The sequence below is a fragment of the Lissotriton helveticus genome, chromosome 10 (assembly GCF_964261635.1).
Source record: "Lissotriton helveticus chromosome 10, aLisHel1.1, whole genome shotgun sequence".
NCBI classification, from domain to species: domain Eukaryota; kingdom Metazoa; phylum Chordata; class Amphibia; order Caudata; family Salamandridae; genus Lissotriton; species Lissotriton helveticus.
Window position 1 is genome coordinate 787,110,771 of NC_136071.1, and position 25,705 is coordinate 787,136,475.

A 25,705-nucleotide genomic window follows, 5' to 3' on the forward strand; every position below is an offset into this window, starting at 1 on the left:
AAAAACATGCTGAAGGTCACCCACGCCAACCATATAATTTCGTAAATACCTTCAGCACAAAAAACATTATGGATATAATTCAAATTCTAAAATCCACAGATATTTGTCATTAAACTGATCTATGCAACCATAACTCCAACGCAAAGCACTGTTCATGATGTGATGTCACTGGTAACATCACCGATTGCACTGCTGGTGACATCACAGGTCTTCTTCGACAGTACATTGTAGAGTATATGGATGCACAGCTCAGCATAACTGATACTTTTTGATGGCTCTTAAGTTTTGTATTATAACCTTGTAACTACAACATCTTTTTAAACTGAGGGGTTTCATTAGAATTTACATGGTTTTCAGTTTGTGATATGATTACAAAACCATAGCTTGCCTATAAAGGAAGTATTTTATGCAATTATTTTTATTTTGTTTTAATATAGGTAGACAGTCCACTGTGCACTGGCATGTCTTGGATGTACTGCCACTTATTATAATCTTGATATAATTTAGAGTTGAGAACTACAACAGTTGTTTATTAATTAAATACACATTAAAAATTACTAATACCTGCTACACAAGCCCTTCATGTAACTTTGGGGGCCTGGAATATTCTGCATTGTTACCCTTGGAGGACTGTGATTGTTAGTAATTGTGTTGGTACTGTCATTGGCAGGCACCAGGGCCAGACTGACCGTAGCGGGCAACAGGTGCCCCTCCGGTGGGCCGGAGGGGTGGGGGCCAGTTTTTTTTACTAGATGCCGGTTTTGCAGCAGTGCTGCAATATCAGCCCCCTGTAACAAAAGCGCCAGCGGTGTCTCTCATTAGCAGCCCCGCCCGCCCATCCCCCGCTCTCGGGGTCGGTTGAGCAGCAATCTGCCAGGGCTGGATGCTGTTTCCAGTCCGGCTGGCAGAGTCAGTGGGTGGTGCAAGCTGCAGTGCCCACCTGACTGGCACGGAGGCAGACACACTGGCCTTCCCCAGGCCCGGACTGGCCATAGCAGGCTCCGGGCAATCCCCCGGTGCGCCGCACGGGTGGGGGCCGGTTTTGGGCCCCTGGGGGCCGTTTTTGTTACAGGGCCGTTTTTGCAGCATAGCTGCAAAATCGGCCCTGTACCAAAAATCGTCCGAAAACCGGCCCCGGCAAAGAGCTCGGCGGCACACTCAACCCCCGAGTGGGGAAGGGGGGGGGGGGGGGCGGCCGAGCACTTTGCCGGGGCCGGTTTTGGTTCCCAATCCGGGCCTGGCCTTCCCCTGGTACACGCTGCCTGCTACATGGCCTACTGTGAGCCCAGAAGCCAAAAGCAAGCAGCTTTCCAGAGGAAGAGGCATCACAAACTGTCCCTGCTTCTCCAGCTGCCTCTACTAATTCGGCGATGGAGGAATTTGCAGGCTGAAGCACCAAGACCCAGGCCCTATGGAGAGACTTACTCTTCACATAACTCTACACCATACTGCAGCATGAATAGATAGCTTTGCAAATATGGATTCGTGTTTTAATCATATAACAATAATTTGCACACGCAAAACAAGCCATAGTGCACTGAAGTTCAGCTTAAGTGTGCACATAGCTTTCTGAATCCTAAAAGTTTGACAACAATCAGCATATCTAACGTGTCACTTTGTAACTTGCAGCGGCATGTACCTGTTTCTGAGACTTTTTATTAAAGTTCTTGAACTATTCATTATTCTAAAAATATTGTTCTAAAATATTTTTTTAACTATTTTAGCAGCGTACCTGATTTATTCGTATTCTATTTACCAAAGAACATATAGCTAAAATGTGTCTAAAATTAAATGAAAACTGAAACATTAGATGCAGAAATGGGGTACAAAAATATATATTTTATATTTACCAAATATCTGAACCCCGTACATGGGAAGGTTTTGCACACTAGGTTTAGGGAAAAAGTCATACCACAGAAATATAGGTGAATAGCATGCTACCAAATGCATGCATTTCGACCAGACGGGGTTTCGTGAATTATGCACACAATCGTAAATCTCTGCAATGAATAACTTTATATTCCTGATGTGTACAACCACTTTGGGAATCCGACCCAACCTCGATCAGACCGAAGCTTGGAGTAAGACTTAACCACTCGCAAAATTTGTGCATGAATTATCGTTCAGTTCTGATGTTTGTCTATAACTGTGTTGTGCAAAAGACAACAAATACAAATTGTGTTGTGAAGCTATTGCTTGACAGTATAGAAGACTGCAGGAAACAGCAGGACACAGGCTCAGACACACAAATTGTATTACACGAACTTGACCAGTGTAGAAAGCACTTTATTCATCTTTCAAGAAACCCATTCACAATCTACATCAACTGCAGCAAGCAAATATTCATAAGTAGCCAACATTTTCAAAACAATATTTAGTGCCTGACCTAGAAAACGGGATCAGTCAGGATTTTCCATTCACAGAGGCATGCATGGATGGCAAAGGGAGGCAGTTCTCAGAAAGGAAAAAAATTAAAGGGTTAAAAGATCACCATGCATATTCACTCAGTTAAGGCTGGTACCACGATGCAGATTGTTCAAATTTTGTTTATTTACCACATAACACAACCACAGAACAATCCCAGCAACATTCTTGTCAAACAATGATGAGAATAAGCAGTCCTATGCAATGGAATCCGCCATTTATCGGAGCATTTTACAAGATCTAGAAGCCATATTTGCATAATGAGTGATAGTTGATTAAGGGTGCCGTTTAAGTGTTTAGAAAAGGAGCAGGTTCAGAAACAGCCATGGAGGAGCTATGTTTTGCAAATTGGAAGAAAATGTATATGCTTTGGTATCAACAGCGCTTCATTTGTGCCAGTGTTTTCTGGTGAGTACCTATTACATAACACTGGCACTTTGATAATGTATCGCACAGTGGCGCTGTTTGGTTACCTTTTTATTGAGAACATCAACATAGTGCTTAGCAATTTAATTCATAACAAAATGATACCAGCATATCCAAGCCATTGTTACAACTTTGGGTGACCTGGAATAGTTCAAACTGTCACATCTGCAGGAGTTTGATGGTTAGTGGATAGTACCAGTGATGGTATTTGGAAGCACTGGCAGAGGCAGTGGGTGGTGGAAGTTGCAGCAGCCTCCTGAGAAATGCCTTGGGGCATATTTATCATTGAGTTGCATCTCCATTGCACCATGCAAGGGGGCACATGGATGGCGCATCAATTAAGTCAGATTTATCATGTTACGCAAGGCCCTGCATGGCTTGATAAACTTAGAGTAACGCAACTCAGCTCAAACCACTGCGTTGTGTTAATCTGCCCCAGGGAGGCATTCCATGGGTGGAGCCTGGGTGTTCCCACGAATTCACCGAAGGATTTTGCCGCATTCCCAGATTTACCATCACTGGTAGACTGAGGAATGTGTCAAAATGTTATGCCTCCACAGGTGATGTCATATCTTTATTTCTCCTAGCTTATTCCTCTTTCTACATGTGCTGCATTCTGCAGCACACAGAGAAAGAGGAAAATGCCTCAGAGGATGGCTTTTATGTTTCCCTTCCTGCACAAAAAAAAACAATCCTGCCTACAATGTAGGCACCCTTGCACACGGCGCATGGGTACCTGCGTTGGCGTTATGTGCCACAATGTGGAACAGTACAAGGAAAAGACAGGAATATGCCGTATCATGTTAAATACGGCACATTCCTGACATTTACCTTTCCCGCAGAGCAGCAAGGTGGCTTGCTGCACTGCATGAAATAATGATAAATCTGTAGGTTTTGACTCCAATTATGGTTGCCAACCATTGATATACTCCATTGTTACTCAGAAGAAATGGGGGTGGGAAAGTGTACTTTCTCTTATTCAGAACATAACTAAGAGTACTTTGTGAGCTGGAAAGACATTTCCCTATGTACAATATGACTCTGCATTTTTTACATTACAAAGCCTATGAAAATGATGAGCCTAGTGCCTTATGGTCAAGAAATGTAAGTATATTTTTCGGTACACTATTTGTAATTCTGATTGATCATTTATACCTACAATGAATGTGCAGATTTCATAGATATGGTTTCTATCGGTGTGCCACCTATTGTGCTCTCTATCCCTGTTGCTTATGTTGGCCAATCTCTTAAGGACATACGGGTTTAGTCCCGTATCATATGCCGACGATACGCAGCTCCTTTTCCATTCAGCAAACACACAGCTGCGGTCCAGCTGGCCTTCTCTGATGGAATGCGAGGTGTATCACAGAGGATGGTAAATAACTTTCTACATTGTAATGTGGGAAAAACTGAGGTAATGTTCTTTGGAGAGGCCCCTCTCCAGTGGACTCCTGATTGGTGGCCATCAGATTTGAACCCTAACCCGGTCCCCAAACATGTAGTAAAAAATGTGGCTATCCGATTAGATCAGGCCCTTAGCCTGAAAGAGCATATTACTCAGACAGCTGGTTCCTGCATCCATGTAATAGGATTACTCCATAGAGTCTTCCCATTACTTCCTGACTCCACTCGTAAAACTCTGGTCCAGGCCCTTGTACTTAGCCGCCTGGACTACTGTAATGGTCTGCTGATCTCAGCCAATGACACCTTACTCAGCAGTCTGCAAGTAGTCCAAAATACAGCCGCACGGTTCGTCCAGAATGCACCACCTAGGTCCCCTTCACACCCCCTAATGGTAAAGCTCCACTGGCTGCCCATTCAAATATTGTGGTTCAAGACAGTAATTTACAATGTTAAGATGAATAATGACAACAATTTCAGTTGAACCACAAAAGGTAGTGCGCCATCAGTTGCGCTGAGGAGTCGACAACGTTTCGATCCTGTTAGTCAGGATCATCTTCAGGACAGGGTTGCAAATAGGGCGGTGCTGAAAGGGACACGGTCCTGTGTCCACGAATTACAGAGAGAATAAATCTGGAGGTTCAAGGGTTTGTAACAGGCTCCTGCGGATGTGGGAGGTCCTTAGTGCGTGACACTCGGGAGGACGTGTATATGTGGGCGCTATGTTGGAGGTACGGCATTGGCGGCTTGCAGGTAATTCATGTCTTGGGCTCCTCTGTGTGCCCCGGTTTCGGGTACAGATGGGGGAGACTTTGGGTGGCGGAATCAATCCAGTGAGAGGGATGCTGCAATCAGCGTTAGACCGCCACGTTGTACTGTAAGGCTTTCGCAATTTAAAAAATCGCAATTTAAAGCATGGTGAAATCGCAGCAGTGATTTCTTAATAGGGGTCGCAAATTACCATCAATTTGAACTTGATGGTAATTCACAAAAAAATGTAAAAATGCAATATAAAGTGCATTTTTCAAAGTTGTAGGTTACACACACATATGCCCTTGGGCATTTGTGTGCGCAACATGTATGCACAGATCAATTTCAGGGGTGCAACAGGATGTCCTTTTGACACCCTTGCACCTTGAAATTGCATGCACAATTTGCGAGTACCTATTGGGTCCTCGCAAATTCGCATGCAATTTCACATTCTTTCCTATCGGTCTGTAAGCCCATAGGAATGAATGGGAAGGCATTCCTTAATTGCGACTCACAATTTGCGAGTTGAAATTAAGGTATGTTTGGGAATCGCAAATTTTATAGCGATTCCTACATGCATAGGCTTTTGCAATTCCTTAATTGCGATTCCTTATTAATCGCAAGTAAGGAATTCGCAAAAGCCTCCATTGATTCATATGCCCCTTTATTCCTAGTGTCAGTAAGGTTCGCTGGGGCAGGGCTCCCGTAACATCTGGGAGGAAGAGTGGTTGCTACACTACAACGTGTGCATAACAGGACCGACCAAACAGTCCTGCACACTTTGCATGTTCCCCATGAGTGGTGGAACATGACCAGCCAATGCGCTCAGACCAATAACAATGCTGCATTACAACGTTGTGATTGGCTTAGGGAAGGGAGCCTTTGTGCTTCCTGGTTCCGGGCCAAACCATTGTGCATCTTTCAGGAAAAAGTTGGTCTAGATGCCTATTATCATACTGGTTTTACATGTAGAAACAAACAGCACTCCACTTAGGGAAGGTGCGACCTTCAGGGAGGTTAGCAATTTGGGTTAAATTCACCCTGAATTGTAAAATTAAAGTCAGTGATATTTATTCTAACCATATTAAGGCAGTTGCACTCGAATTTCCAAAGGGCCACTCTTTAACATTATATAATATCTATAATATGATCTCCGGTCAGGGTGCTAAATCTGCAACAATAATGCACCTAGAAGCCAGTTCAAATATCAGAGCAGGGAAGGGAGATGTGATTATTGCAGGTAATCTCAATACTACCTTTGAGCCTCTGGAGAGCACTCTGAAAGATCTTACTACTGAATTTGATACGGAATGGTGATACCAGCTCTGGACCTGCCATCTGTCAAATGGTGATCCAAGGCCATAATACTAATGGCACTAACATTAACTTGGGCTGCAAAAACATGTAATGGCAGGTGCAATTCAGATAGGTTGGGGAAAAGCACATATAATAGGCCAGGCTATATGAGTCAAATTGATTACACTTTAAGAGCTCTGACCCTATGGCACTTACTGGAGTACATGCTAATTATAGACCGTAATGACTGTGACCACAACTCACTTGTAATGACAATCAATGGAATTCTGAATCCTTTAGCAAAGGCTCCCTCCTTAAATTGTCATGAACAAATTTAGTGCACCAACAATAAAAACAATATACGTTGGAGTTGGGTTCAAAGAAATCCTGACACTCTGTCAAATATCCAAGCATCGTGGGTGACATGATGAAGTACATCCCTGTTTGTTATGCCAAAAGGGGTCCCTCTAAGGTCACGGATCAGCACAGTATGTACGTCATTTAGGAGTCAGCAGGGGTCGCAGCTGCGACCCCGGTCTTGTCCCTTACTACCCCTGGCGCTGCCTTTTCGACCCCTGGCCTAAGAGTGGCGAAATCAGTGCCAGGTGTTAAATCAATGCCAAGAATACAGTGGCAATTCATCCTTGTGGATGTTGGTTGGGACTTCACTCTCTGTTTTCTCTCAATTTTGTTATTATACTAATAGTGAATAATGTGAATGTGTGTGTGTAACCATGTGTGTGTGTGTGTGTGAGTGAAATTAAAGGTCAAAGGGCATGGGATGTCACTTCTGCTACCCCAGGCTTTTTGGTGAATTGAAATTCATGCAACACAATTCTCTTATGATTAACATCAGGGAATTATTATCCAGGTGCAACAACCAAAAGGCCCCAACAACTGCGAAAACCACTTGGTATAACAGGATGTGTATGAAAGCAAAGAGAACACTAGTTCAGGCTCTGAGAAATAAAAACAGAGCTGATATCCTCCTTGCTCAGAAAGCATAGAAAGGTACTTGCATTAGGACTGAAGAGACTGGGAGAATTCTATGTGAGAGGACTTGATCGCTGCAGCTAAATCTGATAACAAATTGTTTGGGGATATAGTCACTCGTTGCCCTACTGCACAGCCCAACAACTCGAATTTTTTGTTCAGCCCCAAGATTTGGGCAACCGTTTTAGTAGTTTATATAAGCAACACAATGGGGAGTTGGACCTAACACTGCAGGTTACATTTAACAAAATCCCCACTATATACGTTGCAATGCAAGATGCACGTTTTGCTATAAAAGCGGCAAAGAGCAACAAGGCCAAAAGTCTAGATAGGGTCATAGGAGACGTTCATCTTTCACTTTTAGCCAGCTGGGTACCCTATATAAATTGATTCTCTAACTTTATTTTAAAAGGGGTAAATAGGCCTACCTCCTGGAGTGCAGCAGAGATTATACTAATCTACAGAAAAAACTCTTATGATTTGCCAAATAATTAAATACCAATTCGTCTCACGGACAGCCTGCAGAAGATATTTTATATACAGATATTCAGTAAAATCCAGGATTGGATTACGTAGGAAGATATCTTCTCTCCGCTACAGGTAGGTTTTAGGTCAAGGAAAAGCACATTTGATCAGGTCTTCCGTTTCTGTAACATTTTCTGGAAGACTGCGCTAATCAACAAGGGCCATTTGATTTACATTCAGCATTTGATCAGATTCCACGGAACATGAACTGTACATTTTTGAATGACATTGGGTCACCCCAATTCCGTGTACCAACCAATACTCGTCTCTCTTTGTATTAACAATGTGGTGAATCGGTTGGACAATGATGGCCGTGAATCACTCCGAATGGGAGGTCAAAAGGCCCCTGCCCTCCAATATGCTTTTGATACTCTCTCATTGTCAAGAACAGCTCAGGTCTTGCAACAGCTTTTAAATGCCTTCTAGTTATTCTGTCAGGAGAAAGGTCTGGAACTTGATACCAGTAAGAACAAATAAATTATTTTTTGTCACCATAGCAAAAAGAGTCCTACACTAGCAGGCAAATAGGTATAGAATAAATAAAGCTTGTCCCTAACTTCGATTATCTATCACGGATGTCAAATTGCAGAAAAGTCTAATTTCATTGCAGAAGTATAATTCAAGTATACTTTAGCAATGTGTGATTTGGCCGCACGTGATCTCAGACAACGTGCCAAGACAGTACCTACCCTATCCCCTCTGTCGTAGTAACACTGTTTTAGCACGAGAAGAGTGTGCCCTAAGTTGGTCCCTGAGTATAGCCAAGCGCCTCTTATGTATCGCCAATGGGTGCTCCTGATCTAGTCGCTCGAGTGTTTTGATTTCGCACGTGAGTTTGTTCTCATACTGGCGGGCCTACCGCGTCCGAGCAATGGCAATAGATGTAAGGGGGCCGCAAATTGTTGCTTTGAATGCGTCCCATAGAACCGGAAGTGGCGAATCCAGGAGGTTGTTGGTTTCAAAATAGGACAAGATATCAGCCTGGAGTGATATAAAGAAGTAGTCAATGAGTAAGTAGGAGCGGTGTGTGTGGGAATAGTAAGAGTAGTCACGGGGAGTGGTAACGCTAAATGTCTATAAGACCCAGAGCAGTGAGGCACTTTTTCATTGCTGCGGACATGGTGCCCACCCCCTACTATAAGGTCCGAGTTCACATGCGCTACGTGTTCTCGTAGGATCTCACGCAAGAAAGTGTCCTGGCCCTGGGTCGGTGCATAGATGTTGCAAAGGGTGAGTGTGCGTTGCCATAGCTTGACCACCACTCGAGAAGTCTGCCCTCAGGGCCACGGATCACCTTAGTTGCTCCCTGGTGGATGCCTGCCCGGCAGAGGATGGTTACACTCGCAGTCCTGGTGGGTGCTGAGGACCAAAAATAGAGAGGAAAGCGTGGGTGTGACATGAGCGTTACGTCAGCCCTGAGGAGATGGGTCTCCTGCAAATAAACAAGGTCAGGGTTTTGCAAGACCAAGTATCTCCATATTTGGCACCGCTTGTTGGGGGAGTTGAGTCCCTTTACATTAAGGGATATAATCTTCAGGCAGGGTGCAGAGGTCATAGTCCCCTATCGTCAGGGGTAAGCGTTTTCTCGGGCAGGTGATCTGAGGAGCATAGTGACCACTGAGGGCTCCTCTGAGTATCGAAGTGGCTCCCCCGCTGGGTGGATGGGTGGGGAAGGAAAGAAGGGGGAAAGGGATAAGGACGAACAAAACAATTCAAATAGTTCAAGGGCCAACATGGCCAACAGAGCCTATTCCAGTTCAGGGAGTAGCCAGGCGCAATGGCACATGCTGTCCCGGAGATGTCACTCTCCCCTTAATAGGAGTGGGGGTCGGTCATCGCGTTGTTTAACAACTCGGTACCTCTGAAGCGCAGCCTTGGGCCACCGCCTCTTTAACATAGGGTAGGCCTCGATTGATGGAGTCTCTGGGGCGATGAAAGTGAAGCGGCTGCAGAGTAATGGTCGGGGATCCACCCTGGGGTAAAAGATGTACGTCCAGTAGAACAACAAGCACAGAGTTGAGTTATTTGTTGGCAGATGTTTGCGAGGCTGGAGGTGACGGGCCTCCCTCCAGGGATCTTATGCGTTGGATTATGTCCTGCTTTTCTTGGGATGAACTGCTGGGCTCTCATGAGGATGGATGTCTGGCATGACGTACCGAGGTCCACTGTGGCTTCAATGGGACTCTGGCCTTTGGAGGCATGCGTGTAGGTCTTGCCAGGGGAGTGTCAGGGATTTGAAGTAGTTGGGTCGCCTCTCTGTATGATCTCAGAACGCGACGTTTGGACTCCCACTGAAATATGAGAGAGAAGGGATGCCCCCATTGGTAGCGGATTTTAAGCTCCTGGAGCTTGTCTGTGATGGGTCGGAAGTCCCTCCGGCGTCGAAGTGTTGTGGGGGCCAGATCCTGGAATAACTGAATGTGATGGTCCATCCTCGGTGTGCTAGATCTAGAGCAGGCGGTGAGGCGCCGTCATCACCTCTAATGTCATAAAGCAGTTCAGCCACAAAAGTTATTATGTCGGTGCCGTCTGCCCCAATCGGAATTCCCCATAGGAATATGTTGTTCCCGGCGCCCCCTATTATCAAGGTCTTCCTGCTTGATCTGTAGCTCGATCCGTTGTTCTTCCAGTATGGCCAGCCGCTGCCATAGGTGTTCCTTGTCTTTCGTACAGGCGTTGTGAGTCTTCTCAAGGTCATCCACTCGTCCACCCAACTCCCCTTCATCTTTCCGGAGTTCCTTGACACATCCCTGGACCTCAGTCCGCAGAGATTCTATTTCAGATTTAAGTTCCTGCGTGAAGAGAATCATAAAGGATTGTGTCTTTGGGGGTTGTTAAAGGCTCTTTCTTGGACTTAGAACGGGTCATTTTCAGGGATTGTTGGTGGCTTTTGCTGCAGATCGTGGAGGAGATGTCACCCCACCAACAGTTGTCTACTCTCAGCCGTGCCCGAGTTCTCAGTTACCGGGCCCTGGGGACAATATGTGGATTGCAGCAGGAGAGTACCAGTCCCAGTGTCGCAGTGAGGTGGAGTGCTGTTCCAGGGGCCTTGCAGGAACTACTGGCCTCCAAGGCATGTAGGTCACGAGCAGAGTAAGGGCCTGGCTAGCCAAACTGCGGTGTCGCCCCTCTATGGATGTGGTGCCAATGGGACCGGGGGCTCCACCAGCTGATAATGAGGCATCCCGGGGTGAGTTGCAATGCGGTGGCCACTCCGGCGTCAGGAGAAGGGCAGTGCAAGGCCGCAGACCCTCCGTTCAAGGGACCAGCTTAGCGAGCAATAGGAATAGCAGCGCCCGTGACTCTGGTGGTGGGGGTGTGTAGAAACTAACTGTGGCGGGGCAATGCGGTACTGGGCTCCACACTGTCCCGATAGAATATATAAGCGGAGGCTCAAACCAGCAGCCCAGCTCCCCTCTGTGTTGTAACAGTTAGCTGGTTCTCCCCACGGGGAAAGGGTCGTATTGGGCCCTCCAAGAGGCTTATGGTCCCATCATTTGTCCAGGGGCTACCGCCAGCATCTGTCTCCCTTCGCCGGCTTGCTAGTGTAGGCCCAGAGCTCAGTTGGGGGTTCAGGAGGGAAGGGCCTGTTTGCAAGGGGCCCCAGTTAAAGTCATCGGCAGTGGTGTCCGAGTGAGAAGCTGCGCACTGGTGGCCAGCAGTGGACTGGCCTGGTCCGTGTGGGTAGTGGGAAGCAGTAGGGCAGGTGGGCCGCCACCGGGGTATGGGCCAGGCCCCAAAAGGGCAGCAGGAGGACGGGATCTCAGACAGCACAAATCGTGAAGGATGCCCCCCAGGGTCGGCACCCCCCACCCCCGTACCTGTACTTTTGGATCTCTCTGCTGGCGGCTGGTCAGCGCTGCCTAGGTGAGGCTTGCGACCCTCCAACGCATCAAAATGGCAGCCGCACTCTCGCTCTCCTGCGCCAATTTCTCCTCCTTTGATCACCGGCAGGCTGATTGGCAGTCCCGCAGTTCAAGGCCCTCCGCATTTTCACGTTTATCTATGGTGATCACCTCTTGCGGGTCCTCACCTTGGTGTCTCGGAGAGCCTCCGATGCAGTCTCATGAAGCCCAAGCAGCTAAGATGGTGGATAACTCTAAGAAAGCGTACTCCCGCCCTCCGGCTTGATCCTCTCCCCCTCTGATCACCACTTAACGGTATGATGGGTCCACACTCCGAGGCTTCCTCCGGACTGTTCCTGCTCTCCCGCGGTGATTATAGCCTGCGGGGCCTCGCTCTGGCCTCTTCCAAAGACCCCCGGTGCAGTCCCGCTTGGGCCAGGCAACTCAGGCGGCAGTTAACTCTCGGGATGCGTTGCTTGGCGCCCAAGCAGGGGTGGCTATGAGCCGGCGCCTTTGAATCACCGCCGAGCTCCGATCCGACCTCTCGGGGCTGTGAAGCCTCTCCGCAGCTCCCAAGTGCCACCCGAGGCTGCGACTACAGGTACGCGGGGTCCGGGCAGCTAAGATAGTGGACGTGCCGTCTGGGTCCAGGCGGCTCATCTTGTTCAGCCGTTCTTCTTCCGTCTGTCTCCACCACCTTACTTCGTGCCTTGCAGTGAGTGTCCCAATCGCTCTGCTACTGGTACCTCCCCAACCAGGAGGCTTTTAGTGCTGCTGCCTTGCTGAAAATTGCTGTAGACGGTGGCGGCGGCCCGGAGCTGAGATGGCGAGCGTCTCACTCCATTTGCAGCGAGACCACGCACCCCCGGACACTAGTATTTTAACTGTATATTGTATGTCGAATTATTTGCAATCAGTAAGGCTGCTTAGAGGGAAGTCCTTAGTGGAATTGAAGTATTGATGATTTATCTTTTAAAACTGTCTTATTTGAGCATTGTTTTTAAAACTGAATAACCGATGCTTTGGCTTTATGATCTTTTGTCTGTTCTAAATGCATTCTGAGGAGATGATTTAGGTTGTCAATGATTTTAAGGAAATAATTTTCTGAACGGAACTATTTATGATGAGTGAATGAATATAGCAATGTTATCTAAGTTGGAGGGCACTCCCAGGCAGGTATTGACCAGGGTGAAGTAGGTCCCTTGGCTTTGCCTCTGGCTCTCTTTTCCCACCTCAGTCAATAACAACTTGAGAGTGCCTTCCACCTTGGTTAATTTTGCTTAATTATAAATGTGCAGCCCTTCTGCATTTTGTGGGTCACAGTCAAAAGGTGTGTGTGAGCCTCAAATGCAGAGATGGTCTTTCCCAAGAAGAACTTGTTACAGATTGTTTGGATCCAAGAATATTTCTAAATATCTTTGGTCTAATCCCACCCCAACAAACATGATCCATATTTGGCTGCATAAACCATGCCTGGAGAGATGAGATCCTTAAATAACAAAACATTTCTCAAATTAATCCAGAACTTCTATGGGTTTCCCACCATAGATCACTGGTCTGACTCAGGATTCACTTAAAGTAGTATTGAGACATAACCTATGAAACAAGGCGTTGCAGGATAATTAGCCTTGGTGAGGAAACAGACCTCAGTGTTGTGGAGAGAACAGCACACACAATGGCAATAGGCAGATACATCAGGGCACGTTGACCTCAGTGCATCATCTGTTATCCTGACAACAAGGCTGCAAGATGGCACTGATGAAACACAGCAAGGTGCTGATGTCACCAAAAGCCCTGTTCTGAAATGTATATTGATGTCAGCATTCATCCCCTGAGCACTTCTTTGATTAGACACCTCTCTTTGATAAATAATCTCCTCCATTGGCTTGTACCTGGAATGAAGCTGGCGATGGACAATACGCATCCTGGAAGCAATGACATGCCCACCAACAAAAAGACTGCACTCATTCGACAGATGTCAATCACCATAGCCGACAGCCTCAACAAATGGTCTTACATACTTCCAAAAACTCATGCTGATCACTCATCGCTACTGAAAAGATGAGGACACTATCTTATAAAGTAAGCTTTTATCTGGAGCTTAGAACTATGGACAGCAGGGGGCAGGCTCAGAAGGAACTGTACCCACACAGTTTGAAAGGAAGCATTCCACATTCCACATTCCATTTAAATAAAATAACATGTATCCTGGGGTTGCCAGCCCAAGCACAGACTGAACACCTGGGACTGGAGGTGTAACATTTTCTCAATTAGAAAGTCTTAGGGGGATAACTATTGTCTTTTAGTTTCAGTTAAAAGTGGGTATATTGTAATGATGATGATAATAATAATAATAATAATAATAATAATAATAATACCAGGGTTTGAAGAGCACACTTATCATGCATGAGAGTATCCAGGCGCTGCCCATAGGCACAGGTGACTTGCCCAGAATCACAGGATGTTGAGCTGATGCCGGGACTCAAACCTGGATCTCCAGTGATGAAGTCTGCAGCTCTGGCCATTAGACCACATCCACACCTTACCTACTGGGGGTGAGGGAGCAAGTAGAAGAACAGTCCTTGCTGACATGATGGGCCAGCTTCAGTATGAGAGAGTTATCAAGGCAGTAGCAAATAAACTCTGTATTGTGGTGAAGAACAGACCAAAGATTAGTGACCCTGATGATTAAGAAGGAACTGCAGGTCATGAAGAAGGAGCTTTCTTTTCTATGTTTGGAGGAGACCCTCTGGTTTCATGCAAAAATGAGTGCATGACATCATCAAGGCCCTTTGTTTGTTAACCCAGTTACAATCAAGGAGTTTCTCACTGTGAAGCAACAAGAGAGCAGTCATCTTCAGAATTAATCAAAATCTGAGAGATGTGGCCCTGAGGCACACAGTGACTTTCTTTATTTGAACCCTGCAGTGGGTCTTACCCGAGTATGGCCTCCTAATAAGGGTTTAAAGAACTAATTTATAGAAGATGTTATTCATGAGTGAAATATTTTTTATCCCCCTTTCCTAAACTCTTCTCCCCATTTTTGTGTGCTGCGGTCTTAAAGACAGTCTTGTGTTGTTAACGAGAGAGGTTTGTGACTTGAGGTGCAAACAAATAGTAAAATTGTTGAGAAATGCTGTTTCCTGATAGACGGCAATTTCTTTTAAATCCTCAGCATCGAATTAAAAGATGTAAACTAAACGAGCTATCATAGGAATTCCTTCACTATTCTGTAATCTCATAACTCAGGTATTTTTGCGCATTCCCTAGGCATATTCTAACTAGCTATATGGCTAGGCATAGTGTTAGATCTGTCAGTGTTAGGGTGAGCTTCCTACAAACGTTTTGCCTTCCTCCTTCATTTTTTGCTGATCTCATTTTTGCTGGGTTTAGGACTCTGAGCCAACTAGTGCTAACGTGCATGTGCTCTCTGAAACTCATTACTTCAGTTTCAAATTAAATCCCGCATTGTGATGGTGTAGCAAAAGAAAAAGTATTTTGAGTGCACTTGCTTGGTAAAATGTAAGATGTGAAATCACCCCACTAATCAATCATCTTCCTTCTATTGATTTTATTTTAGGATTTAGATGTAATTATAAAATGGTGATCTATATATAATCATTCATTTACGCAAAATTGTATTGTATTGTACTGGGAGAAAGCTGTATTAAAGAAAATACATCGACTTAAATTATGATAATTGTTATGGGCGGAGTACCTGACATTAAAGCTTAAATTATGAAATACTCTAATTTAGGGATTTCGAATGAAAGCTCACAACGAAACCCAAAATATCATTTGAAACATCTTTATTTAGATTATTGAAATACAATTAATTTTATTTGGATAAACAGTTTATATTACATAAAAAGCATACTTTGTCAGAATTACATCGATATTGATAGTCCTGAGGCGATTACAGGGATTCCTTGGGCAGAAGGATCCCCTTTCAAGATGCTATGACTACCGCGAACAAACCAGCAGTACAAAGGAAAATTGGATTAGGGATAAAGAGAAACACTGGCATCTTTTGTCGTACCTCAATAGGACATAGTACTGGTTCACACAGTGCTCCAAGATTGATATGTCTCCCCTCAGTGATCAAAATATCAATCATTAGGTATGAACATGCCAACTCCCTTATTAACATTGTTCAATATCTTAGTATCCCTTAATTACTGACTGGATTAGATTGATGAGAGTTAGATAATGTGTCTTCAGACCTAATATCAATCATACTCCTGGAATGAAGAAACATTACATCAGTTCAGAGAATTTCCTAAATCAGGGTTTCTTAAACAGTGGGTCGCAACTCACTGGTGGGTCATTCCCCAATTGTTTAGTTGGAGATGAAAGTCCAAGCAATAAATAAAGACTCTTTAAACTCTGCATTTATCTTGTCACGTTTGCTGCGCTTGAAAGTCAAGCTGTCTACTGACAAACTGCTGCTTATTTTTTTAACATTGGGATTGGTGTTTACAAACTACTCTCTTGCTTTGCAGTCAGAGAAATAAAACTAAAGTAAATTATGTGACTATCTTCCTGGGGTACAAGGAGTGTGAAAGGAAAGGCTGTAGGATGTTATGTACAGAAAAATCCTCTTCATGGTAAATGTAAATGTAAATGTAAATGTGCTGGATTTGTAAAGCGCACGGCTGCCCGTGAGCGTCCCGGCGCTTGCTTAGGGAACCCGTCCTGGTATTCCCCTGTGAGAAACCCCGGCAGGGTGTCCACAAGGTGAAAGCCAGGCATCCCGCCGCGAGGGGCCGTAGTGGAGATTAAGCAAGCTATTGCCCAGAGTCGCAGAGTGTGACCCCGTGAGTTGAGTAGGCACCAGAGCGAGAATTGTCGAGTCCGTGGAATTTTTTGAGCCCGAGACCCGCCGAGGCGGGGAATCGAACCCTGGTCCACGGTCGATCTCAGCTTCCCGGTCTGCCGCCTCTAACCACTGAGCCACGCTTCTCCACTGGTGAAAGACGTATACCCGTGCCTTGAGTGCCCAACTATACTTTTGTCTGCATCCCTGTCCTAGCAAAAATGGATCATGTGTGAGATCCATAACATAGGCCTGTCTCACAGATTGCAGTCTTATTGGACTGGGAAGGGTGCCCAAAGTGCAACCCTCACAGTGGTGAAAGGTTACTGTCTTCACCAAAGAGTTAAGGGGCACAAACTTGATGGTAGCAGCATACGATGTAGTGATCAGTAGGTGTGAACAGGTGATTTGTACCCTGTGTTACTGGAGGGAGGCATGCAAGCTCACTCACCTTTTTAAAAGTTCAGTTACTGTGTGTTTAACTCCCTATTTGACTACATCAAGTAGATGTAATGTTGCACAGTGCAGGAGCAGTGACTGTGCTGGATGAATGTGTACCTGGGAAAGGTACAGTACAAGGATAGATCAGTGCTGTGTAATATATGTATGGTTAGTTCACATACTCATTGTATGTATGCTGGCAAGAAATTCATTACATGAGAGATGTGATGTGCAGTGAGTTTGCAATGAAAGCATGTGCTGAGTCAAAGTGTGCTTGTGAGAAGTGCAGTCTATGAAGGACGAAGTGTTGTTTGGCGCGCACATGGTAAGTGTGTTTGCTGGCAGAGTGTGTGTGTAAAAAGCACACCACAGTAAGATACAGAGAAGCTTTAGTGCTGAACAGTGCGTGCAGATTGCATGTGTGTGCTAAATGTGTGTGTGTCTGTTGTGTCTCAATACATGTAGGTTAACATTGCTGGACAGTATGTGTGCTGCGTATGTACACTGCTTGGAGAATCCTGGGTTACATCTTGGGAAGCCTAGGCCTCCCTGCTGAAGACTTGAGGAGTATAGGAATCTCCCAAGACAGATATGTGTCGAGCAACATTCATGTCAGCTGCGTGGGACACTGGAAAAAGGGAAAGATAGACTCCTCCTATACACTTCAAAAGGATGCTCTTTGATTCAGTAACAGATCACAAGGAAGGGGCCTGGACCAGTGCTTTATTTGTGCCGGTGCGTTCCGGTGCTCAGCACCGGCACTTATTTTACAGGGCCGGGTCTATAAGATTGTTTTTCCCCTGGGCAGCAGGCCCAGTAATTATTAACAAAAATGTACCTGCTCTTCTTGGCCCACCCTGGCCCAGGCATGTTGAATGTGCATCATCATCACGTTTGTGAGGTCAGCAGTGCATGCCTGCCCTTCACATGTCATTTCTATTGGATAATCGTGGCTGAGGGCGGGCTCATGGCTGAGGTGGGCTGAAGCAGGCTGGGAAAGTTCAGAACAAACTTTCCACAATGTCGTAGAGCAAATTAGAGGGGCGTAGCAGCAGCCTTTCTTTAATGACCTCGCACTGAACTAAAATCCTGCATTTGATGCACTCCTGATGGGGGCAACTACCAACTTCAGTCATTGTCAGATGCAGGTGTGGACGTGTTCCTCTGTACACTTTAAATACTGCCAGCCCTCTAATAGATGCCACAAGCGTGGCATAATTACTGGGAGCAGCTGGGCCGGAGGCACTGCAGGGCATTCTGAACTGCAAAGTAACACCTGGTGTGCACAAGCTACTTGGAGCACCCATCCAGTGTCCCACTGTGACCATGAATCACCCTCATGGATCAGGTAAGTGGAGGAACAACATCTTAGGCGCTTGGAGGAAGGGAATGGTGTGGATGTGTGTGCCATATGTATGCATGTGTTTTTACCTTGGCCTTGAAAAAGAGGACTGTGCATTTTTGTAGTGTTTTTGTTTAACAGAGCCTTTTACCAGTTCACACTGTCTGCTGACCTCATGTGGGGAAACATTGCAAGGGTACAAGATCACATTTATTAGAAGAAATTGTCAAAAGAAATTGCAGATATCTGTATGAGAAGGTTGTTTCTAATGTTCCAGTTGCTTTTAAATGTATTGAAATGAAGAAACGGGTTGATGGGGGTGATGAAAAACAGAAAAAAGAAGAGCTTTTAAAAACGGCATCCACCTTCCAGAAAGAAATGGTAACGCTTTTTAATTTAAATGGGCTGAAGGAGGTTAACTAATAGCAGTAAAGTATTTTAGCATATGAATTCCACATCGTTGCTGCATTCTCTGCAGAATCAATTTTTGTTTAAAATATAAAAATCTATGTGAGCCACAACAGATGGATTTCAGAATAAATTCAACTTTTACAAACGTTTGTTATGGCAAAGGGATCTGTGTATATTTTTTGCCTAAATTGTGCTAAGGTGTTTTTTTCTTAATTTATTCAAAGCTCGAGTCATGTGCCCACACAAAACAAAGTGAATTTTCAGGAGAGGTGATCACGTGGCCTAGTGACTGCAGCTGCCCACCATGAATCACAGGGACCCGGTAGAAATCCCTGGGCTCAACACATTGTGAATCTGATAAATCTCCCATTGCATGAAAACAAGTATAATGTAGTCTCGATTGTTGAGCAGAGCTTTTCTGCCCTCATTTTGGGATCTCATGACACATCTCATCACACCAAAGCTGCCAGAAATAAAATACGGATTCTGCTTGTCACCTCTGCTCTAAGTACACAGTGTGAAACCTGAGAGGCACCTGAGGTCAAACACGGCTACCTTGCTTGCCCAAATCATGTGATCAAAGATTAGCTTTATTTCACAACACTACCTTTTTAACGAATCTGTGCTATAAATGCACTTTTTGCTTAAATTTTTCCCCTGAAATGTAATCACGGTGAGAACTTCCTTTACTTTAGGAAGGCTCACTAACAGAAATTCCAATCAGGTATTACACCTGGTGTTCAGCCGTGCCAGTGGCAGATCTGGGTGGAGCCACTTGGAGAAAATGGGAGGAGCCGGAGAAGTGGATGTAGCCTCCTAAGAAAAGTTGTGAGCACCTACACCTATTATTTTACAAATTAAGCACTGGCCTGGACATATCTCAGGAAGGAGATGGGGCTGATAAGGGAATCATAAAGAGTATGGATGGGAGCCTAGTATTAAATGTTTGATGACATCTATGTCTGAACTGTAGTCACTCCCATGGCCTGTGTTTTGGGACTATCAACTTCTGAGTCATTTCAGTGACAGACAGTCTTTCAAGAGGAAAGGAGAGACAGAAAAGTGTACACTTTTTTACTTGTTATTTATTGGCATTTAGTGCGATATTACATTTGAACACCAGTGTCTCCAACAGTTAACAATAGGCAGGAGGCAAAGGAGGAAGAACAAGTGGGGGGGAGAGGAGTGAAAGGCATAGTCATCTAATGCGGGCAACACAATAGCATTGCATCAGATTACATAGTGTGGACTATACATTGGCATTGCTTCTCCATAGTTCAATCTTTTTTTTTTTTTTTTTTTTGAAAACCTTTATTCGAAAAAACACAAAGAGATACATGCGCAGGCCCACAACCATCATGGCCGGCCGCAAAACAGTCGATCATAAACAGGAGGAAGGCATACAATCGGCAAACAGGATACGTGAAAAGACACCAAATCCGGTCGTGGGGCGGAAAACAAAGGATATTAGGTTTTCATTTTTAAATTACAAAGGAGAGTAGGGGCTGTCACAACAAGGATATTGCACCTCACGTAAAAAGGAGAAAAACCAAAAGACATGGGGGACATACCCGGATAACAAACTGAGGCAGGCAATGACTATAACTACCAAATAAGCTAAACAACCGAGATGGTAATATCAATTAGCAGGTCACCATACAATAAACAACATTCCCCGAGATCACCCCAGAAGTCCCACCCCAGTAAGAGAAAGACAGGGGCTTAAGAAGACGCCCGAGAAAGAAAGAAGGCACAAAACCAAGGGACAGCCAGCCCTACAAAGGGGAAAGAACCCTCCCAAGCTAGAAAAGAGCGAAAGGGACCATAGAACAAAAAAAACTAAAATAACAAACCCCCCCCACACCCGCCACCCTCCACCCCTGTGATGGCTACGGCCCAGCCCATAAACAGCGTGCCTGTCGCCCCGGAACTGCCCCAAAGAAGGGAAAAAGTACAACAAGTACAAAGAATGGAGGAGGAGAGAATGAGACAACGAAGGTGGTAAGGATCAACAGAAGAAGAAGAAGACCACCAACAAATATGTACCCGGCCACGAGTTACAGGCTCTCACATAAGACAGGATACCAACGGCCGGTGTAATCAATGTCCCGCTCACGCAATACAGTCCCAGCAACGGAATGAATAGCGACCCAAAAAAACTGTCTTAACCTTGTCCCTTGCGATCATGTTGGTTGATGGAGTCCAGCCGTCCGGCCAGCGCCGCGGAGAAGAAACAGTCCCGTAACAGCCAGCAGAGGATGGGAGGTCGCCCACAAAAGCCCACGCCAAACACAGTCACATGTCCGGGAGTGGTGCAAACAGAAACAGGGCAGTGAAACTGGAAGTCGGAAGCAGCCGGCCAGAGCGACAACAACAGTCCCAGGAATGGATGTAGAGTCACGCCACCAGCACACAAAGGAGATGACAAAAATGGCGCCCAGGGAGGACATCCCAGCCAGCGTACGAAACCATAAATTCCAGATCTCCTCCGGAGCATCGTGGTCAGCACCTCAGCAGAGTCAGATCCATAATCCTCCAACCTCTCAATAGGCACCCCGGCATGGAGATCAATAGGAATTGGCTCAGGGTGTGGCGCAGTGTGCCGCACGGGGGGGCAACCACGGCCCACAGGAGAAATAGCATCGAGCCTGCACCCCAGATCTCGTGCAAGGACACGAAGAGCAGCCCCAACCGCCTCCAGAGCACACAGGACATCACCGGTCCCCAGCGGCTTCGCAGGCAGAGAGAGAAGAGCAGCTTCAACCACACCAGGCTCACTAATGAAAGGCAGCCCGGGAAGCCGAGCGCCATCGTAACTCGCCGCCCACTGTTCACTGCGCCGACTTTTCGCCAGCGGCCACCGGGCCAGAGATATGGGCGCGACTGTGGGCATCGCGGTACAGGCTCAGTCGTGTTCAGGCAACCTCCGGACCCCCAAATGAGCTCAGAGCACTCCACTGTCAAAAGCCGAGGGGCTGAGCAGAAAATGGCGTCCGCTACCAGCCGAGGAAACAAAGAAACTGTTCCGACAGCTCCCAAGCCAGGCAATTGCAGAGATACAATGTATCCAGGCACACAGGATAACCCAGCGGGACGAGGCGCTGCAGCGACAAGAACAACTCGGCAGCCTCCCAACCGCCGACCGGCTCCTCCTCCTCCGTGCTGACCGCCACCGCTGCGGCCGAGGCCGGCCGGACCAACGAACAAAGCCCCGGTCCCCCAGCTGCGCCGGGCCGGGAAAGGAGCAAGGGCGGATCACCACCAATACGACTCGGGTTTCGCCGGGAGACACACCGGCGTAGGCAGGAGAGTATCACCGTTGCAGTCGCTGGGCAGAAGGACAGGATAAAGAACAGGATAATGAAGAAAAGCGCAAGGGTCGGCGGAGCCGATATCCTAGGCGGCCATCTCCGTCGCAGGCTAGGCTCCTCCCCCCATAGTTCAATCTTGATCCATGGGTGTAGTAGCATGAGAAGGAATTACAGAATATAGACATATCACTTAGGGTAGTACCACGGGCAGGGTTGGATTGGGATTAAAAATCGGCTTGGGCACGGTAAAAGAAAAGTGGCCACATTTGCATATTGCCTTGCAAAACACTGCTTCAGCGAAATTTTATTCCAAAAAAAGGGGGGGGGGGGTAAAAAAATAATTCACGGATTAGATTACAGTGGTGAAACACCTGAAAACAAGTGAGGCCACTTTAGCTCAATATGCACACATTATGTGGCTGGCCCAGCGAGAGAAAGGGAGTGAAACCTCTGCCAGTGATAAGAGAAAGGTAATGGACTCCCATTTATCTCCAGAAAAGGCCGCTCAGGCACCCACTGGGCCGCTGGCGGCTTTGACCAATACAGAAACAGCACAAAGTGGCCCCCCAGACGGCTTAAAAAAGCAGCCCACAGCTGGAACTGGACACCGGCCCTTCGGCATTGCCCGAGTGCCCTCGTTACCAAACCGTCGCTGATCACAGGGGCATGGATCAGGACTAGCAATACAATTTGGTCTCACAATATGTAATACTTCCTCATTAGATATACAAATAGTAAAAATTCCAATATGGATGATACGCGGCTTGTGTTTAGGGCGGTGGAGTGTCTTGCGACCTCAAATATGTTAAAATGGCTCACAAATGTCTTTTGGTCGGGCTCCCAGTAGATGTCTAGTTGATCCTGGCAGTATGTAGCATCTTGCAACCATAGTGTGACCTTGGGAGCGTCTTTCTTCCCCCAATGTTAGGCGAGTTGACACTTGGCCATTAGTAGGAGCATAGCTGTTAGGCAGAGATGTGACTGTGGTAAGTCCTTATTAGTCAGAAAGGAAGAGTTGCACTGCCTGTTTTATATGATTCTACTCCTGTGAATCTATTTTAACCAAGGGTGCTGCCCCACTGCCTGTGTTGACCCCACGTGCTAATGAAAATCAGTAGAAACAGGAGAGGTACCTGTGTGTGGGGAGCACTGTTCCTTATACCAATAACTGATTTTTAACAATTTACATCAAAAGTAAACACAAGACATCAATTAATAACTGTTCCATTAATGTCTATATTTTTTTCACACCATTGTAAAATAGATGCAACCTTTTTGTTTGACAATAAACAATTATTATGCATTCATAGCGTGCAACAATGATTTTTGTCTGACGAAATTTACAAAACATAAATACTTAGGCGTCCATTAGGATGGCGGGCGGACTTAGTCCCCCCGCCATCCTATCGGTGTTTGGGACTGCCCGCCATAAGGGCGGGGGTCCCGTGGGGGGGGGGGTATTAGGATGCACCCGCCACTGTGGCGGGCGCATCCTGCATTATCAGCATTGTGGCGGGCGATGCACTCAGCACCGCCCGCCACAATGCTGAAAATGCACGAATGCATTTGCATTAACAAAGCGGCAGGCACCGCGCGGTGCCTGCTGCTTCGTTAATGCAAATGCAGGTGGTACCACAGGTACCCCCGTGTGCACCCTCCACCTGTCCTTCACTCCGGGGGCCCGCAGGGGGCCCCCAAAGTGAAGACCGCATGCCTTTCCGTGGCGGCATCGCAGCCACGGAAAGGCATGTCTGCAAGCCCATGCTAATATGGCTGGCGGTGTAGACACCGCCACCATAATAAACCTATTCCGCCCCGGCCGCAAGGCGACCGGGGCAGAAAAGCGGCGGACGGTCTTTCCGTCCGCCGCGGTCCCCCCGCCATACTAATATGGCAGGGGGGCATTCAGGAGAGGGTGGTGGGTGGATTGCCCCCGCCAGGCTGGCGGTGGCGACCGCCAGCCCGGCGGGGGCAATCCGCCCGCCTTCCTAATGGGCCCCGTAGTCTTTTTTGAGACGTATAAGTATCTTCCCATTGTTGACAAAATCTTGTTATTAATCCCATGCATTTCGGGGCTCTGGGGTCCCTTCCTCAGGGGCATATCTGTGGATAAACAAATACAAGCAATGTGTTTTATTTACATTTATACATAGAGGAATTCCACTCATCAACAAATAGTTGTAATAGAAGATCAAAACCAGATCGTGTGACATTGTACAAAACAGGCATGGGGTAAAGTAGATGCACCGGATAGTGAGAAAAATTCCCAGAGAGAATTCATCCCTGGTGGGGGGTAGTGCCTATTTATCAAGTTGAATGCGTTCTCGAGTGGTGCTGGTGACTAATGAAGCCAAGGGAAAATAGCCAGAAACAAGGTGCCAGTTTTTTTTTTTTTTTTTAAAAGGAAAATGCTTACCTCAGAAAATAAGAATAATAATCTCAGGGAAAATGCGTATCGGTGAGGTGCCCATAAAAATGAGCAAACTGTGAGAAAAGGAAATATTGGTAAGAATAGAACTGGGGGGGTAAAAAATGCAAAGTGGGAAGTATTCAATACTATTCATACCGAGTTGGTCAGCCACAGAGTATAGGGTAGTGCGTTATGTTTTAGTCCTCCTGAAAGCAGTGCGAATAGGTTACTACAAAGGAGAGTTACTGCAAAAAGTGAATGGAAATATGAACGAAAATATAAACATTTTGACACTCACCCGTTGGTGAATAGTCTGCCCATAATGTAATGAGTCGAGTCGACCCAAGTAAAACACCTGAAGACAAAAATGTAGAAGGAAACCTCCATGTAATGAAAGTTGTGAAATATGTAAATGGTATTGCTGGCACTATACAAAGCATAGAAAGAATGGGATGAAGACTACTGGCAAGAGCTGTGTGGTGCCAGCTTAGACAGGAATATGACTAGATTTTGGCACTTGTTGAAGAAGTGGGGTAAGGGAAGAACTAGCCAACCACCTACCAATCACGTAGCGCCCGAGCAATGGGTTTTGCATTTTAAAAAACAATTTGCCATTGAACATAGAGATTGTGAATTACCACAGGGGCCCTTGGACAATCAAGTTGGTATTCCTGTATTGTATTTTACTAAACAGGGAGTAGAAGCTGCTCTTAATAGTGTACGAAGTGGCAGAGCTCCCGGGCTTGATTGTGTTCCTGCAGATCTGTTTTTGTATAATAAGGCACTATGGGTAATATACATACAGACTCTTGTAAATGCCATAGCAAAGGGCTCCCCAATCCCTGAGTCATGGAAAGGGGCGGAGATCTTACCTATTTTTAAAAAAGGGGATAGATCAGATCCTGGTAATTACATGCCCATCAGTCTAATTGGCTGTTTACAGAAGGTGACAGCCAGGCTTGTGTTAAGTCGAATTCAAGATTGTATCGAAGAGTTTAATATCTTCTCCCCTCTACAGGCGGGGTTCCGCTCACACCAGAGTACAGTAGACCAGGTTTTTAAATTTGTTTTAATTTATTGGCGAGTCCCGATCCTTAATGGCGGCAGATTATATGCCGCTTTCGTAGACTTAAAGTCGGCTTTCGACTAGGTCCCTACAGCCAAGTTGTGGGATGTTTAAGCCGAACAGGGTATGCCCTTGGACTTGTTGGCACTTCTGATTAAACTTCATGAAGCAAACTTTGCCCAAGTCCGTTGGGGCCAGCAAGGCCAAGTGACTGATAGATTCCAGATTGCACAAGGGGTTCGGCAGGG